This window comes from Micropterus dolomieu, linkage group LG18 (assembly GCF_021292245.1).
Source record: "Micropterus dolomieu isolate WLL.071019.BEF.003 ecotype Adirondacks linkage group LG18, ASM2129224v1, whole genome shotgun sequence".
NCBI classification, from domain to species: Eukaryota; Metazoa; Chordata; class Actinopteri; order Centrarchiformes; family Centrarchidae; genus Micropterus; species Micropterus dolomieu.
Window position 1 is genome coordinate 10,051,497 of NC_060167.1, and position 19,790 is coordinate 10,071,286.

The 19,790-nt window shown below is 41.2% G+C and overlaps 2 long non-coding RNA genes across 4 annotated transcripts; one reads left to right on the plus strand and one right to left on the minus strand.

Moving 5' to 3' along the window:
- Positions 1-9,157: 9,157 nt before the first annotated feature.
- LOC123956529 lies at positions 9,158-11,334 on the minus strand. 2 transcript variants are annotated; one of them, XR_006821562.1, is made up of 4 exons: positions 10,866-11,334; positions 10,311-10,348; positions 9,885-10,065; positions 9,158-9,418 (listed from the first exon to the last, which is right to left on the minus strand). It is a non-coding gene; the product is annotated as an uncharacterized LOC123956529 (long non-coding RNA). The 2 variants fall into 2 exon arrangements; XR_006821561.1 differs by having other exon boundaries at positions 9,493-10,065.
- A 2,455-nt stretch (positions 11,335-13,789) lies between these two features.
- Positions 13,790-19,097, plus strand: LOC123956427. Of its 2 annotated transcripts, XR_006821535.1 has the most exons (5): positions 13,790-14,366; positions 14,532-14,770; positions 15,422-18,765; positions 18,846-18,950; positions 19,037-19,097. It is a non-coding gene; the product is annotated as an uncharacterized LOC123956427 (long non-coding RNA). The 2 variants fall into 2 exon arrangements; XR_006821534.1 differs by having other exon boundaries at positions 15,422-18,950.
- The last annotated feature ends 693 nt before the right edge of the window (positions 19,098-19,790 follow it).

Here is a 19,790-nt window from a genome sequence, read left to right on the forward strand (position 1 = left end):
TCCTGTCTGCATGAAGCGTAATGACGGCTTCAAGGACTCATTTGACACAGCCTGGCTTCTGTGAACCACGGGGGAACCCCTGGACGCACAGAAGAACCGTGCCATGATGCCGTGATTATGCACGAGCTCGCAGCTGGGTACTGCTGAGGCAGGTGGACCGCCACACCTCCTCGGCCTGGGCGGCAAAGCTATCCGCCCGGTGCCGCCACTCTTCGGGGGGGAGAAGGGCGCAGAACGGGCAGTGCGAACCGAGAGTGAGCGCTCGGCCAAAGTGCTAACCCAATAGCGATAGCCTTAGAGGGCGAAGCCTAAACGAAATAGAACAGGCGTGTGCTTCATTTCTAAGTGAGTTTTGAGCCCAATGACAATAATTTGATTTATTAATCAAAAACTTACATATAGCCCCTTTAAAAAGAAAGTGTAATGTTATGTCTATCTACCTCTAAATGGGTATAAATAACATTAATATTAATACATTGGTGCTAGAAAAACTAATCAACAGCCTAAGGTGTTTTATGGATCTTTTCCATTACAGGTCAACTGATCTTTAGTTTTCATCTTATACATATAAATTTAAAAAATATACAATACAAAAACATTTTTTGTTTTACTGTATTTGAAAATGTGTACAGTGAAGCCATTGTAAGTGACCCTCCCTCCTTTAAAAAAAAGTGTGTATGTGTGAGTGACATTACTTTATTAATGGCAACAAGTATACTGCAAAGCCACTGTAGGGTATCACTCTTTTCAGTGAGTCATATGAGGCCAATCGCTTCAGGAAATACTTGTAGCTGACATAGATGTTTTATTTTTCCCTATCTACGTGTGCTGCAAATAAAGCGAAATTGTGCAGCTAAAGCACGTCTGCAGCTGGTTCCAACCTGGTCCACCCCGCAAGCCTGGTCTTGTCCCATTTTAAGAAGTCACCCTAATCTCTGATGATGGTTCAGGCACACTGCAGTGTGTTCCCCACTGGCAGACTTCTGAGTCGTCCCCCATGCATAATATCCATGCAATTCTGCTTCTGACAGATATGTGTTGTAATCTCTTTGAAAATGAGCATTTGCAACATGTAAGAGCCTCAAAGCTGTGGGCCTGAGAAGTGTGAGGGAGAAAATGACAGAAAAACTGCAATGTAAAAAAAAATCCCTGCCTTAAGTCTGCCCTTTTATCCATGTTTTCATACAGAGTTTGGTATTAATTTCTTTGAAAGCAGTTGCTGTTCATGAAGTGTTCATTAACAGCAACAGTGGTCATTTAACAATTCAATGTTTGTCAATATGATCACATGGTCTGGTCTGCCTTGTTAAAACAATGTGTGCATCAGGACACTGAAACAGGTGCTATCACACCTGGAAACATGTTAAAACTGCATCAGGCTTCTCATTTTGTAGGAAGACAACTAAATAGCAGCCGTACAACAAATGCATTTACATCTGTCCCATCTGACATATTTGCATCTCTCATTTTGAGAGATAAAATCTGTTATTTCATCTCCATATAAGACTCACCCTTGCATTTAGAGAAGGCCCTGTAAAGTGAGCTAAACTTGCCTTCTCAATATTTAATCTCTGCCCATGTTTTTACTAGTCTGTGAACATGCATTGGATTCTTGCAAGTAGAACGATCAAATAGTTACTACAGTTTTGGGTAATGGTTAGGAAAGCAATACTGATCTTAATCTTTTCCCCCAGTACATTACAGTGCTCAGCCTGTCACATTTTACTATTGCAGTGGTTCTCAAATTTTGAGAAAAGGTTAGCAGAATAGCCTAGCTAGTATCAGAGAACTTTTGTTTTATGTCAACTTCCCCACTACTTCTATGTTAAAGTAGTGAGAAAGTTGAATTCCACAAACATTAGCTGACCCCCATCTTCACACAGATCTTCAACAGATCACTGGAGCTGTGTGAAGTTCCCTCCTGCTTCAAACCGTCCACAATCATCCCGGTCCCTAAAAAACCCTCCATCTCTGGACTAAATGACTACAGGCCTGTCGCCCTGACATCTGTAGTCATGAAGTCCTTTGAAAGACTGGTGTTGGCTCACCTGAAGGACATTACACGCCCCTTGCGGGACCCCCTGCAGTTTGCCTACAGGGCTAACAGGTCAGTGGATGATGCTGTCAACTTGGGTCTGCATCACATCCTGCAACACCTCGACTCTCCAGGGACATATGCAAGGATGCTGTTCGTGGACTTCAGCTCGGCATTCAGCACCATCATCCCGGACATCCTCAGCACCAAACTCACCCAGCTCACTGTGCCAGCCTCCACCTGTCAGTGGATCACAAACTTCCTGACTGACAGGAGTCAGCAGGTAAAACTGGGGAACATCACATCCAGCACCCGGACTATCAGCACTGGCGCCCCCCAGGGGTGTGTGCTCTCCCCACTGCTCTTCTCCCTCTACACCAATGACTGCACCTCAGGAGACCCATCTTTCAAACTCCTGAAGTTTGCTGACGACACAACAGTCATCTGCCTCATCCGGGATGGTGATGAGTCGGCCTACAGACGGGAGGTTGATCAGCTGGCTCTCTGGTGCGGTCAGAACAACCTGTCCGTGGACTTCAGGAGGAGCCCCCCCACTCTGCCCCCCATCACCATACTCAACAGCCCTGTGTCTGCTGTGGAATCCTTCAGGTTTCTGGGATCCGCTATTTCCCAGGACCTAAAGTAGGAGCCCAACGCTGACACCATCATCAAGAAGGCCCAGCAGGAAGGCCAGCTCAGGAAGCTCAACCTGCCTAAGGAGCTGCTGATCCACTTTTACACAGCTATCATCCAGTCTGTCCTCTACACGTCCATCACTGTCTGGTTTGGATCTGCCACCAAAAAGGACAAGGACAGACTACAACGGACAGTCAGGACTGCAGAAAAGATCATCGGTGCAAACCTGCCCTCCATTCAGGACTTATACATTTCCAGAGTCAGGAAACGGGCAGGAAACCTCACTGCAGATCCATCTCACCGCGGACACAATCTGTTCCAGCTTCTCCCCTCTGGTAGGCGCTACATTGCTCTTTACGCCAAAACCAACAGACTTAGGAACAGTTTCTTCCCACAAGCTGATGAACAGCTGATTTCTGACTCACGGTGTCAGGAACAATTCTTGTGCAATAACCCAGTAACTCTGCCTCTTATCAGCCACCTGTTTACTGGCTAAAACTTATTATTTATTCACCATTCTCTATTTCAGTGCTGTTCGTACTGTTATATTGTCATATTGTAGATACTGTATACCAAATCCACCTATCTCAAGTCATAACTCCTGCACAAAATACTTATACTTATTTATTCCAGCTTCCTTTGCACTATGCTTCATTGCATTGTGTACATGTATGCATGTATATGTACCTGTTATCACATCCACCTCCGGCATGTACATCCATTGCACTCTCCTCACTGCACTATTTGTCAATATGTCTATATTGTTTTTGTATTTTTGTATGAGTAAGCACATCGTGAGCAATGTACAATCCAGAGTCAAATTCTTCGTATGTGTACACATACCCGGCAATAAAACTGATTTTGATTCTGATATTAGAAACTCATGAAGCTTTGCAGTGTTTAAAGCCACCCTCAAGCTTTGGCTGAAGTCAGCACAAATGTGTCACCACCAATGAATGCCTTGTATTTCTTGTTATACTGATTTTATCAATCTCACATTGATGGACATAGGTATTGTGCTGTTTTATGAAGTGTCCTTGTTGTTCTGTGGTTGTTTGTTTTTTCTGTCTACCTGCCCATGGACAAATTAGCTGCTAGCAAACTCTGGTGCAATTAATTCTGAACTGTGTGCTGTCCCTGCAAAAATATGACACAGAAAACTCTGCTCTGAACTGCCTGAAAACAGCTCCTTTGTAGTCCAGCCTTTAATTCCCTTTCTTGTGACGTCACAATGAAAATACGTCTCATAATGCTCGCTGAGCGACTAGTCCGACACGCCCTCAAAAACACCGGTGGAAAAACACTGAGCTGCAGCACACACCTCTCCTCTCCCTTCCAAACACTAGCTACCCTCCAGACAGTCAGTGGACATAAAGTTGTTACTGTGATGTAGAGACAGAGCTCAGTTTAAACTTTATGGATGAAAGCTATTTTTGTTACAGATTAATAACTCACCACTCTGAAACTCTTGCTCCAGTCCAAATTGCCAAGCTGGTAGGAAACATGCAGCCTACAGCTGAATCAAGCTGTTTACCGTCTTTTCGCTGACCCGCCTTTCTCTGCTTCTGATTGGCTAGTAGTCCTTAACTAGGAACTGCGCATGTGCAACTCCCAACAAAGATCATTTAGAGACAAGATGTATCACTCCATAGCTAAAATGAAGCCTTCAACACAGGGTGAAAAGAGGAGCTGCAGCAATGTGCAGTATGACAAAAAATATGGTGTTTTTTGAAAATGAAACCATGTAAACCTGTTTTGGTACAACCCCTAAATAGGATTTTGAACCTGGAAATGAGCATAATACCGTCTTTTTAAATATTCCTCACATCAGACTCTAAACATGAAAGCCATCTAGGTTGAGTAATGGAAATAATTAAAATCAATCCTACTATACATGAGCAATTAAACTGGTCAAAACTTAAAGATGGTTTATAGCCGACAGGACATTTACATTAACGACTTAAGAGTTTATAGTCAGATCAAGGTTTCAGGTGATAAGATGCAATTCATTTTCCACCCATTTGGATAGTAATTCACACTGAGTATTAACTTGAGTGATACATAGTCTATTGAAAGAGATGAGCATTGTCAAGCTGTGATATCTGATGTTCATCTATAGGCATATTGTCCTTAAAGGGATCCCTCCCTCACTTAATGACTTGGTTGCCTTATGAAAGAAAGTATTACAGATGCACTGTCTATTGTACCGGAATGAGGCTGTTAGGGCCCTTACACACCAAGCTGATGGTGAACCATTGGATGCCGCTGGGCTCTGTGTGACTGACATAGTTTTTGTGAGTCCAGCACCATCAGCTTTGGTTGGCACTTAACAGTGAGTGTGGTGCAGGCAGTGAGCAAGCCTGCTTTGCATCCAAGACTGACATTAATTCACATGTGTTTAAATTAGGGCTGACCCCAAATGCTTCGATGGGCTGAGCCTGATTCGACTGTCAATTTCACAGTGGAAGCTTCGCTGCGAAACAAGTATCATGCCATTTATGCGATATGAGGGTGCTCAAGGTCTGATTATACATAGAAGTACCATTTTTTCCCAATAAGTTAATATACAGCCTAATACAATACACTTTCAACGTTTAATGCTGTAAATAAACATGTAAAAAGCAAAAAAAAACTTACAATAAATGTTTTTAAAGTGCATGAATAAATCCAAAATTATAACCCTAACCCTGGGTTGTCAGTGCGCATGTGTAGGCGTAGCCTGTATGTGTATAGTGGCAGTGAAGGAACACTTGCTGAAGAGACCGAGCCCCAGCTTCATCTGTGTTGTGCCGAGTTGTCCGCACCTCGTGGGACTTTCGGGTAATTTATCACCGTTGATGAACCACAAAAAGAATATTACATCGTTTTTAAACAGCCGCTACTTGAAATAGACCCGCGAGGAACCGCAACGTGCATGCAGTTGTCGGCAGAACGGCAAAAACTCTGCACAAGACCAGTGAATGGCAGGCGATAGAGAGAGAGGGAAAATGGTCAACAATAAGCCTCAGTATAGCTTCGGCTCGCAATGGCCGTGCACAAAAACACACATGATTCGACTATCAGTCGACTATAGGCAGGACTTGATGGTTCTGATTCAACTATGTAAATCCTTAGTCGGGGATAGCCCTAGTTTAAATGTATAGCATGCATTGCATCATCCAAAATGACCAAATCAGAATGCATTCCAATTCATTATCCATGTGCAATGAGTAAAAAAAAATCTAACACAAAGCTTATTCACACCTTGCGTGGTATACATATAAAAATGAGTCTTTATTGTGATTACACAATAGTTTTGTATTGGCAATGAACTTAGACACTGATGAAGCTCCAAATTCACTGATACTTTGCAACATGTTCTCATGTTCTCAAATCACTGTACTGCATGAAAGATTCTCTGGCATGTGGCATAAAGAGCGTGCACAAAGACTGACCATTCAGAATGGCCACTAATTCTGCTGGGAGATGTAGGTATTGTGACCACATCAGGACAGCCAGAGATACTTTTCCATTCTTGAGGATCAACTCATATTAGTAACTACATTACACAGAATAAGGAATGATGTTGAGCCAACGTAGTGCACATTTTCTTTTAATGCCACAATTAATTTTCTTAATGACTAAGACAAACAAATTTGTTCTCTTAGCTGATACCACTCAAGAATAAAAACTGCACAGATTTTTAAGACTGATACCGATTTTGATATGAGGACTTCTTTTCCGATATTCTTTTCCCCCTTCTTTTCAGAAACACATATCCATACATACAAACATAAAAAGAGATTATCCCTAACATTTGTTGTTATGAGCTCTAACCAAGATAACAAAATGCTGAACAAAAGTACAACAACATATACTGTATTAAAGTTTAGATAAATAAAAGCCAAAACTACAAAAACTATTTAAAGTTCCATTATAAACTACAGAGCACTACTACTAATGAACATTAAAGGAAATAGTGTATGTAGCCTATTGTATGGGACTGCCAAATAAACTATAAATAAAATAAAAATACTATTGTACTATTACTAGTACTAACAATAATAACAATATTATATATTCCAAGTTTCATTACAATTCTTATATTACATTATAATGACAAACAGAGCTCTCCAACAGGCAATATATTTTTTGTCATGCAGTAGCTATTACCTTACACTTAATCTGCCACAATTACTATTTTCAATGTAGCATATTGACATTATGTTTATCCATTTACCAGCACTCTTTTATTTATCCAAAGAAAATTTTTTTGTTTTGTTATTATTTGTTTGTTGTTGTTTTTTTTATCATATTACAATTTTTCAACCACCATCTATGATACCATGACCCAGAGGAAACGCTTATGTTGCATGCATCTAATACTACATGACTGTCTACAACGAGGACTTACCACTTTAAGTTTTCACATTAACGTTGCACTTTTGAAAGAGGAGCAAGGTAACTTTGTTTGGCAGGAAGCCTTGAAGGATATGATAAACACTATAGTTTAAATGCTCATTAACGTTAGCGCTCTTCCACTGATAAACATGACATTAGCTAGCTTTGAGGGGAAATTAGCTATATTTAGCGTTAGCTGCTGTAAGTGATGCTAAACTGTTTCTGAAACAAATCTACAATCAAGTCTGTCAACAGCGTATCCTCCACCACACACCTACTGTAACATTAATACTACTGGGCCCCCGGAGGAATATATATTTAGCAAGTATGGTCATGAATGTATTCAGGAGAGGAGAAGTGATGGGGGCTATTTTTATTTTGTTATTATTTAAGTCATGTATTTCATGTGGAGAATGACCAACTCACCGGGAACATGGCCACTCTCCGTAGTTGTTTCTGCATGCTCGGTAGATTCTGGTCAGCTGATTATTTTGTTCTGTGGTGCTGCAGTGTTGTTAACAGGGGAGTTGCAGAGCCCCCTCTGGTGGGCAAACTATGCAACACTCATGACATGAATGAAGGATCCATTTCTTTTTTAATAGTAATAAATCTTTATCTGCAATTAGCTCATATTAGCTCATATCGGCCAATAAAATCTTCCGGGCTCGAATCATTTTTTTTGATGGTATGACTGTCAGGATTGCTGAGCGCACAGGAAGTTGAACTTAGAGGTAAGACCCAAATGCAGACACCAGTCAGAGCACAATGCAGATCGAGCAGTTTGGTAACAAAAGAGCTAACCAAACAGGTTTGCATGAAAGCAAGGCCAACAAAGGCAGAATCCAAAAAGTAATATAATTCCAGAAACTGGGCAGAGTAATTCAAAACACAGAGACAGGACAGAACACTCAACCAATGGTAAAGACACGACAAGTACTGAACAGAAGTGAGTACATTAAATATAGGGGTAAATGATCAGGGAAGGAGTGAACAGGTGAAACGGATCAAGAATAATCAGACAACAGAAAACAAAGCTAGACAATGAACACCTGACAGCAACAACTTCACTTTACTTAAGATAAACAAACAAAACCTAACGGAGTGATAAAACACTATCACACACTGGGAAAGGTCTATACAAGAATACAAGAGTAAATAATAATAATAATAATTACACTAAAACCATGACAATGACTTATGCTTTAAGATGCTGTATTGAGGTGACATATTGTAGCATGTGCCCTTAAAGTAGGCAGGTGATGCTGTGTGAAACTGGCAGACATCATCTTCAACTCAACAACACAATAACCCGCTTAACTTTTCCAGCTGTTGGTAAACACCACATACGGGAGTATAAGCTGCAGCCTTTATTCACAGACAAACTGTAACCTACAATGTATTTACTGCTGTTATTCACTGCTCACCTTTTCCTCTTCACCTGCTGCTTGTTCTCTTTTGCTCACCCAAAAACTTACTTCTTACACACACAAACTACTACTTGGCAGCTGTTAGCATGGTTGTGCTCTGTAAGTTAAAAACAGACAGATTTATTGTTGATTATGCAACGTCGCAGTTTTATTGACTTACAGTATTTAATAAGCTGTCATTAATTGCATTGCACATTACATGGTTGTACTCTCAGTATTCCTTATAGCTATGAAGTTTTATTAGCAACCTGGATTGAATGCATCAGGTGATACAACATTCGTACCCAGCTGGCATTTTAACGTTGAGTCACTGTTGAAACAACGTCAGGTGCCAGTGTTGGATAACCGTTGGATTTTGTTTAGATTTTGCAAATCTAATCAACGTTGAAATTGCAACGTCATTCCAACGTCACGTTTCTCAACATAGGTGAATTCGCCAACATTGAATCAACATTGATTTTAGTTTAGATTTTGCAAATCCAATCAACGTTGAAATTTCAACGTCACTATAAAGTCCTGCTTTTCAACAGTTTATTTTGTTAAACTGTTTTCACTAAAGTATTGATGTGTTCAACAGTAACACCAAACACCTTGAAATGGATACATAAACACTAAGGTTGCGGACATGCCAGCTAGAAAGAAGCAGATTAGTCAAAGCAAATTAATAAAGACATTTCACTGGCGTAAGAAAAGTGCTTTATTACATGGCTGCAAGTGTGCCAACATTTCACAGAACAATTTTACACGTCGTACTATAAACTTTAGAAAAACGGCCCAAACATTAGGCAACATGTATGGCTGGTTAAAGGGATAGTTCATTAAATCTTCCCTCGTTACTTTCTGCCACCGCCACCCATCCTCTCTGGTGCATATTTAAGGTATTTGGCTATGTATTGGTCTACTTCTGTATTTGTTGTAGCAAATGAGCTCAAGACAGCGTCTGATGAGAAAAAAAAAAAAGATCAGTATTAGCAAACGCTAACCTCTCAAATTAAAATATTTTGCAAATATTACCTTTTGTGGCATTGCCAATGTTTCAAGTATATAAATTAGTATTTATCAACGTGCAAGTTGGATGATCACACCATCTACACTGAAATTTAGCAGCATCTCATTTTCTGTTGAAAAGAAATTGGGATACTGTGAGCACATTTTCAAAAGTCCCGTCTCCACACCAAAGTAGAGGAACTGGCCACCACATAGATCCCTGACTTCTATTTGAGGTGGAGTTCCTAACAGGGTGCTGGCATCTTTTGGCAGCCGGTGGCCATGTTTACGTAACACCAAGAGTAGCTCATCAACCGATGTGCGCGTTGCCTTATTTTTTACAGCCCATTTTGCCAAATCACTTCTTAGATCACTTGATTCCTCCTCAGACAAAGTTCCAATTTCTGAATCACTTTCACCATCACTGTCTGGCGGGTGGTGATCATCTCGATACTCGTCTTCTCCTGTATCAGACTGCTCCTGTGTCTGTATGTCTTTTGGGCTATCAGCAAAAGAGGGGCCTGGATTCTCATCTGAGTCACTAGACTCCACCAATGCGCGTAATTGTGCATTTTGTCGTCTCCATTTTTTGTGATACATCTAGGAGTGAAAATAAAAACTCAATATATTCAAGCCTAAATGTTTTATAAACAAAATCATTAAATTTGAAAATAAGTTATAAAAACATTCAATCCAATGAGGTAGGCTGTGCTCATTTTTTATATAATATCTTCCACATCAACCTGTATTACAATTTTACAAAAATGTAAATGATTTTTTTTTTAAGGGTTACAGTTACTTTCAGATGCAAATAGATGGTTGGGTTAGGTATGGGGACAACTCACCGTTGAAAGAGACTTTCAGTTCGTGTTCTTCCAAATCTCTGGAAAAGAGAAGTAAGAAGAATGTGAAATCTCAACCTTATTTTTCAAGTTTGTGGATGGAAAGTGTGTCAATGTGCCACCTTCGACCAACAGAGACATCCTTAACACCCTAGCACACAAAGGCGGTTCGCGGTTAAACTGCCGTACACGTACGTGTACACACACACACACACACAACGGCGGTTCGCTGTTAAACTAGTCTGCCCGTACACACACACATACACACACACACACACACACACACACACACACACACAGAATGGCGGTTGGCGGTTATCTAACACACAACGGCGGTTCGCGGTTAAACTAGTCTGCCCATACGTACACACACACACAGAGAGAGAACGGCGGTTGGCGGTTAGCAAGCACACAACGGCGGTTCGCGGTTAAACCGCCCATACACCCAATATTAATTAACACAATACGTATTAATATATGGACAAGATTCAGGCACACTCAAAATTTATTTTGTTTCTATTTCTAGTTATAAAATGTGGCTTTAAAAACTTTGCTTACCGTTTGAGCTGTTACCTCCAAATTCACGACGACGACGACACAGACCCACTTCGCGCATGCGCAAGTGTCTGGACCGTCTGAGCCAATAGAATCCAGTTCTAGTCACCGCCTTGTGTGATGGACAACCACTGTCGAAAAAACAAGACATTAACGTGGGGCAGGCTGCACACTCAGCTGCTGAAATGCTGAGGGGTTTCCAGTGGAAGTTGACGCTGATCAGAGGACACAACTAAACCGCGGTTCACACGCATCCTGTGTGAGTCCGGGGTGAGGAATCCACTGACTCCGGCACGTTACGGCTGCGCCACGGTTTTAATGCGTCCGTAGCCTGGCATCAAAATCGACTGGAAAAATAGTGGCAAAAATAGACTGGCTATCTGTTCTCTGTGGAGCAGAGAGCCGCTTCTGGGATGCACTGCGGCCGCGTCTGGTGGACTCTAATGGCCGCCATTAGCTCCAGCAACCGCGGTGCAGCGTAACCGAAGTCAGTGGATTTTAAACCCCTCAGAATTCCCATGATGCATAGCGTTGAAGGGTGTTTTGTTAAAATTTCCTAATAAGTTTGCCATTTGTTTGAAATACAAATGTTACTTTACGATTAATGTATTTTTAAAACCTTTCTGTTTAGAATATAATGTTTTTCGTAGGTATTGTCATTCTTGTGGTGGTTTACCAGGAATGAAGGGACTGTTTCACTTGATAAGAACAGCTGAATGCAGTTGTTTTTGAGGCCAAATTTTTTCCAACTAATGTAGGCATTGGGTTCTACACCTAGCTGGGGCACAGGGTTAGTTGTTCTCATGCTACCTCTGCTTGTGGAGATGTAAGATATGATGGTTATTCTGATTCTCCTACTTGCTGTATTAGGATTATAAAAAGAAGATTGCTAGATTATCGCTGCGGTGGGTCAAGTTGATGACTAACGGCAGGCCAAAACGGCCCGCAGGCCACTGGGAAATGTCCCGACTCTCCCGACGGCCAATCCGCCACTGACCACAGCTTAACTTCTTCTCTGTCAATTAAACTTTAGGGACATCACTCTGTCCAGTTATGAAGTATAAGCGATTGTGAATTTGTGTGGAATGGATGTGACACACAACAGGTGCACTTGTTCGGGGTTAATGAAATTACCAAATGGCAGGTGGTCACATAGATTTCTTCCCCTCTGTCTCCCAGGCATCATCCACGGATTGAATCTGTTTGATGTTTTGTGGGACAACAGTCACTTGGCAGAGGAGATTCTCCGCTCGTCCTCCTTCCTCATGGAGCTCCAGTCCAGTCAGCTGACGCTACGCTGCTACAACAACTTCATCCAGCAGGAGGCGCTCTATCTGCCCAGAGTCAGCAGCACATTGGAGGTCAGAGGTTTTTGATTTTGCCTAATATGTCTGTTTTTCTTTCTGTCTTTCTACGTGTCTTTCTTTACCAACCTATACCCTAATCCTCTGATGCTTTTCCACTCTCTTATCAGTCTGTGATTTTCAGCTCTTTCCAGCAGATGTCTATGAAGATTCTCAGTCATCCAGGTCATAGTTATCCAACGAAGGTTAAAATCAAGGGCAACTGGACTTGGTTGAAGATACTGGAAGACGTTTCGTCCCTCATCCAAAGGACTTCTTCAGTTCTGACTGACTGGCAGGGAAACTCAGCTATTTAACCTCAGTGGGGTCGTTATCCCGGGTCATCGATACCGCTGGTTCGTTAGTGTTCCTTGTTGCTGTGACGACAGTCGTTACAGTCCAGCAGTTATTTGCAGTGATTTTTTTCTCATTTCCCTCCTCTGCTTCAGCCTCTGTTAGTGCCGTCTGTACAGATGCATATATTCTTTTTTTCTTTTTATACTTTAATGTATTCTAGATTCATTACACATAAAGTGAAATTTTAAAAATCTATGTCTCAAAATATTAAAATATTAGAATAAAGAATGTAAAATACAGAAATGTCGACCTGAGAAGAGTCTTTAATCTCTCAGTCTGGTTCAGTTCACAAAACCACAATCACGGATAAGACTTCTGACTTGACAGTTGTCCAGAAGACACTCATTGACCCCCTCCACAAGGAAGGTAAGCCACAGAAGGTCATAGAAGAACTGGCTGCTGGAAGAAAGTATATTCATGGAAAGTTGACTGGAAGGTTATAGTGTGGTAGGAAAATGTGCACAAGCAACAGGTATGACCGCAGCATTGAGAGGATTGTCACGCAAAGCTGATTCATGAACTTGGGGGAGCTTCAGAAGGAGTGGACTGAGGCATCAGGCACAGACGAGTCCAGGAAATGAACTACAAGTGTCGCATTCCTGGTGTCAAACCACACCTGAACCAGAGACAGCGTCAGAAGCGTCTGAGCTAAGGAGAAAAAGAACTTTAGCGCTGCTCAGTGGTCCAAATTCCTTTTTAAGTAAATTATGCATTTCATATAGAGATCAAGGTCTCAGAGTGAAGTTTCCACAGTCTGTGCCATGCCATCTGGTGTTGGTCCACTGTGTTTAACCATGTCCAGGGTCAATAGATGGAGGCATGAAGTGCTCTAAAATCTCCTGGTAAATTTTAGAGCACTTCATGCCTCCATCTACTGACAAGCTTTATGGAGATGCTGATTTCCTTTTCCAGCAGGACTTGGCACCTGCCCACAGAGCCAAAACAACTAGCCAACTCATCTGACCTGAACCCCAGTGATACAGGCTGATTGCCTCCATGCCAAGCTGCATTGTTGCAGTAATTCATGCAGAAGGAGCTCCCACCAAGTACTGAGTGCATAAATTAACCTTTTTCAGAACTTTTCAACTTTTCAGAAGGCCGACATTTGTGTTTTTTACATTCTTTATTGTAATATTTCTGTGAGCTGTAAGCCGTATTCATCAGGATTAAAAAAACTGAAATAATTCACTTTGTGTGTAATGAATCTAGAATATATGAAAGTTTTCATTAAATTTTTTACATAAATTACAGAAAAAAATGAACCTTTTCACAATATTCAAATTTTCTGAGATGCACCTGTATGTTTCCAAGATTGTCGTGCAACAACTCTAAACTTTACATTTCATCTGACTCTCTCTCTCTTGCATTGTAACCTCTTTTACTTTGTTTCTTGGGACTGACTCCTACTCTTCCCTTCAGACACTTTCTCTCACAGCTTTCAAACGTATTTTCTTAAGTAAAAATTCTAAATGCACTTTTTCTCACCCGATACCTACAAAACTCCGGGTTAGGTGAGAAACCGAGTCATCTGAACATATCTTCTTGCTTAACTCCTGCTCACGGTGGAGAGGAAGCTGATCTATGTTTCGTCCTGTAGAACCTTAAAACATGATTTGAGTGACTTGATGTTTGCTCTCTGCTGTAAATGCGATTTTAATTCCCAGTCTGAGGTGAACTGGTGTGACTAGATGGTGATGTAAGCGTTGTGTTCCTGCAGACCCTGATGTGTAGTTTACAGGAAGCAGATGAGAACACGAGATCACTGCTGCTGGACACACTTCAACACTACAGCAGCAGAAACTAGGTGAGACACACAGACTGGCTGTGTTTACAAAGAGCATTTTTGGTGTCTAATAAGGAGAATAACGCTCAATCAGATCAAAAATGGATCATGTAAGAATCTTAATCGGAATGAATGAAATGAATGTGAACAAAATGTAATTTAGTTTTTGGTTGTCTCCTCCTCCAGAGCCCCCTCACTTCGCCTCCCCCACAGTGGCTCCACTTAGCCCTGCAGTCTTTCCACTATGTGGTTTTGGAGGAGCCGATCTATTGGCTGGTGGCCCTGTCAGCCCGGGCCTGCCTCCGTGAGTTCCTGGCTGAGCCCCAGCCTGGTTCCCCGCTGGTGTCTGGGTCTGAGGTTAAGGCCGGCAGCATCTACCAGCAGTGGAGTGAAGAGAGTCTGAAGGAGGTCGCCTGGATTCGCAGGTACATTAACTAGTATAACGTGCTGCAGATTGTTAAGAAGTAGTGAAATCTTTGACAGTAGTAGTACTGAGTTACAAGTCAAAGTCCTACATTCAAAATTTTGCTGAAGTTGAGTAAAAGTAGTAAATGTGCTCAATGTATCAAAAGTCAAAGTACTCATTAGGCTACAGAGCGTAGAGAAGTACTATTACTAATCAACAATGAAGCATTATTGATTAATAATAGGCTAACAGTGAAGGAGTCCACACACTGGCTGTCTCTACCAATCACATATCACAATATCATACACAATAACCACCAAAACAACAACAACTTCTTAAAAGTACAACAGGATTAATTCACCACATCAAGTAAACCATGATTATCTAATCCCAGTCAAACAATCAAATATGCAACAATCAGCTAACACAAAAGGGAATGTGTAGAGGTTGTGTGTGTGTGTGTGTGTGTGTGTGTGTGTGTGTGTGTGTTAGTGAGAGTGTGTGTACAAAGGGAGGTAAGAGAGAGATGCAGGTGTGCGAGGTTGCACAACACTAGGCCCAAAATGGCGGTTTGAATTGTGAAATTGTAATCAAAGTGGCGGATAGTCTCTGTCACTCTGTTCGTCCAAACTCTAATGCACCCTGACGCTAGGTTGCCATTGTGTCACAGGTCCAGCTAGCGGGAGAAGTCACGTGGAGTTTGAGTATATCGTTGCACAGGTTAGTTCAAGGAAAGCAGGAAAATAGCATTGTAAGACCATAAAATGCAGCATCTGTGAGTTTAGTTGTCACGGTGGATTACAATGTAAGTAGCACACTGCCGTACACAGAATACACACTGAGTTGTACGCAGTTGGCAGATGCAGGCTTAGCAATTGTACATACACGTGAGAATAAAGCACAATAGCACCACCAGCAGTTTTGAACATTCACTGGCTTGTTCTCAGTCTTGAACTATGATAAAAGGCATGTCTTTTTTATTTAGCGATCACTTTCACAGATAGCTGACTTCTGTAAACAACACGGTCAACTGAGTGACAGTTAAAGTGGAAAAACAGCGTGCGTGAGCACGTAGCACACAGCAATATCTAGCAGTGGATGCGGCGGTCCATAAAATCCACAATCAACACAAAAGCTCAGCACAGAACAATAGAATTATGTCTATCTCTCTGCCCAGACACTTTAATTAAGCCTCTTACTCAGTAGCAACGATGATGGCACCAGTCCTGAATAGGAAACTGTTTGTCTGAAGTGTTTCTCGGATCGGATCCTGGCGAAGCTGAGGTACCACTCAGCAGCAGGGTCACTGTTACAGTGGCAGCAGTTTGTGGAAACAGTGAACTGCTTTTGGGAAGGTAAGGCACCGTGGTTATCTTCTTCTCAATTAAGTACAGAGTTTGTCTGTCTTCTTCATGCATGCGTGGGATTCGTTGTGTTGAAAAAAAGCTACTCTCCTCAGGATCCTAAAATAAAAAGATGTGTTTTCACACAAAGACATGTAAAAGAGAAAAACAGAGCAGCTCGTCCCGCAACTTTTAAGTCTGTATACAGGTACAAAAGATCAACGTTGGAAAAGTTCAGCAAGTGGTTACCTTCTTGCAGCTCACGAATCAGCTGGGATGGACGACAAGCCAGCGGGCTCAGTCCTTGTTGTGCCCAAGGAGGGCGCGCCAAGTGCGGTAGCGGGGTGACCTGTAGACCTGCAAGTGCAGCCTATGGCAGTTCTGCTTTTAGGTCTGACCCAAGATTTCACATCTGTCTGTGAAAACACGTTTTGGTGCCTGTTCCATTGTCTTTGGAGATCTTTGTCTGAAAGAATTCCAGTTTAGGCTTTTGGAAGTCCAACAGGCCTGTAGTCAAGCTTGTGAGATGCCTGGAGGCCCATTCCTTTTTTCTCTCATATGTTCTGTTCCCAACAAATCTATGATGGGGATGCAGTCCAAGAAATATTCAATTTCCCTTGGTGTTCACCAGTGTTGGGGAAGTTACTCAGAAATTGAAAAAAGGTACTGGTTACCAGTAGTGTAGTCTACGTGGTACGCAGGTATACGCCATATACCCAATAGGAAAGGATTTCCGTATACCAACTTAAAATAGCGAGACTTCCATAGCCTGTGACCAGGATCTGACGTCACCTACCAAGAAACTACAACACAGCGGCCTGGCGGTCACTTGGCACAAGTTTGAAATTAACTAACATGAATCATTAGAGGAGATATGAAACGAAAACAAACTCAAACTACACTATACTTACTATACTATACTTTTAGTGTATAGCCTGCCACTGAAGCTGCTGCCGCTCCGGGTGACACTGCAGCTGCAGCAGATAAACGTTACAGAAACTACAGAAACCAGCCAGATGAGGCTGATGCTATTTTAACGTTACCTGGTGAGTGATAGTAGCATATACGTTATCATTAACATGACTGTAACAGCAGTTACTAACTTAGTTAATTCAACTAACGTTAGTGTGGTGGATCAACGAATGTGGGATACTGAGTGTGTGTGTGTCTGTGTACAGTAGCCTAGTAGAAGTAGCAGTTCCTGGGTGCTTGCTCATGCATTTGATAGTAGTAGTAGATAGTAGGCTACATAACCTAAGTTTGACAATGGTTTTGGAAGATAAGTGTGCTTGAGAAGATGTGGACCACTTTTTGTGTCCTCACTGTTAATAAAATTTTGTAATGAATGAGTGTTGGTGATAAAGATAAAGATATCCTTTATCGAACTGCACAAATGTTCATTGCTATTACTGCTACTGATAAGCCTCAGCTTTCCATTATTGTTGCTAATAGTTGCCACTTACACTCTTAAATGTGCACTGAAAATTGCCAGCTGATAAAACCTGTACTTCAGGGACCAGATTCATATAACATCTAAGGTAAATGTCGGCTACCTCTTTATTGGCTGAGTTAGATGTTGATTAACACTAAACAGCAGAAACTCAGTCTATTCTCCCCACCTTCATTTACACTGGAGACTCTGGGGACATGTCCCCACCACTTTTTGAAATAGTTTATGTTTTCCCACCACATTTGTTAAAAATTTTCTGAAAAATAGCTTGCAACAAGAAATGTAAATAACAAATGTAAGATGCTATGAGAAAGTTTTTTGGCACAATGCACATTTGCACATTTGGCACATTGCAATGCAATGTAAATATAGAAAAAACAGATCTGCATTGTCCCAACAAAATTGCTTAAACTCCCCCCCCCTTTATATAAATAAAGACATCTTGACATCCTCACCATAAATTGGTGCAGAAAACGTCTCCAGAATGCAGAAAATTAAGTGTTTAATGCTCAAAATCTTTTGGGGGAGGACGAAGCCTTTGCCCACCTGTAACTATTCAGTGTTGATAACACATAGCCTAAGCCAGTGCTTCTCAATGGGGGCATTCAGAGGATGACGGGGGGCGCTGGAAGCAATATTTTGGAGTGGGGTGCTGAGCTGATTTTGGTGGGCATTTGTTGAGGTGAAAGTCGGAAACGGGAAGTCAAACTATAATCTGTAAAATTTTACTCACATGGCGTTTACTGTGTAAACTGTGGAAAATGGACGCCCTGTTTGTTGGTTTTACCGGGGTAAAGCATTATTTCTCTAAAAAAATACAGCGTGAATGCCTTGTTATCGCAAAAGTTTCACATTTACAAGAGGGATATTCTGCTGTCGGACTTCCCCTGAAAGCAACTTCGTCCAGCGTCCAAAACCTGATGCGACACCAGCGAGTGCCATGAAGTGGACCCACCTCGCGTTGACTTGACCTATATTAACATGTACGAAAATGTTATCAGTCTTTTCATCCAACTCTCTGTCCAAAAAATTACCGTTAGTATTTTATAGGACATCCTGGTATCATGGTCTTCAAAGTAAAAGTTTGTTTACAACAGTCACTCTACTTTAAGTGGCAGTTATCCAGTTTTGGTTTGTTTGATTTCAGCAGCTTCACAGAAAATCATCCCACGTCCATGAGTCCCTCCTGATCTGAGGCCCCAGATCCGTGAGCAAAGTCAGGTAAAGGAGGTTAGGTAGTTAAATGTTGTCCTAATCGATCCTTTTTACTGTGTGTATGTGTGTGTGTGTGTGTGTGACAGGTACAGGAACGTGATAGAGGAATACCAGGATCAGATAGATGTGTTTAAAGCCATAAATATCTTCAGACAGCACATGATGAACCAGATGAGTTTCTACAAGGCTGTGTAAGAACACATCAATCTGTCCAGCTGTTGATGTGTCCGTCTATTGATCAGTGTGGGTCTTTAATTTTTGTTTGCATCTGTTGCAGGACCTGTGATGTAAAGGATGATAAATGATGAAGAAGAGGCGGGTGGGGCTGCTGATGAAGGTGAGTCACCACATCTTAAATTACATTTCCTTATTTATTTTTACAATCTAACTGATAGTGTATGACATAACTAGATACTGTATGTAGGAGAACAGTAGGTAACAGTAATAATAACAGTGCAAGAATAATACAGCAGAAAATACAGCAGTTTCAGATCATTCACTAATATATGCCATTAGAAAATGTCTTAAACAGCCAAAATCTCATAAAAATAGTTACATTAAAAAAGTACCAAATTCAAAATTGTCCCAGTTTAATGCTGAATTTGCTGATGCTGATTGGAGTAATGAGATGTCTTTGCAAGATCCTGATCATGTTTTGTCAAATTTCCATAAAAGAGTGGAGACAATACGTCAAAAATTTACTACTACTTGTAAAATATATATCAGGCAAAATACAATACCTTGGGTAACTCCTGACATTATGCAGCTTTTAAAAAAGAAGGCCACCTATTTGAAAGCATACAGATCATTAAAAACACCTGAGGCTAAGCTTATTTTCACACAGTTCAGAAATAAGTGCAATTTTGAATTATTCAAAGCAAAACAGCTATATTTTGAAAATCAAATAAACCGAACGGTTTCCAACCCAAGAACATTATGGAAAACAATTAAATCTATAACTGGTGAAAATAAATTAAAAATAATAACATTTTACAACTATCCATAAATGGTACTCTTCTCACTGATCATGA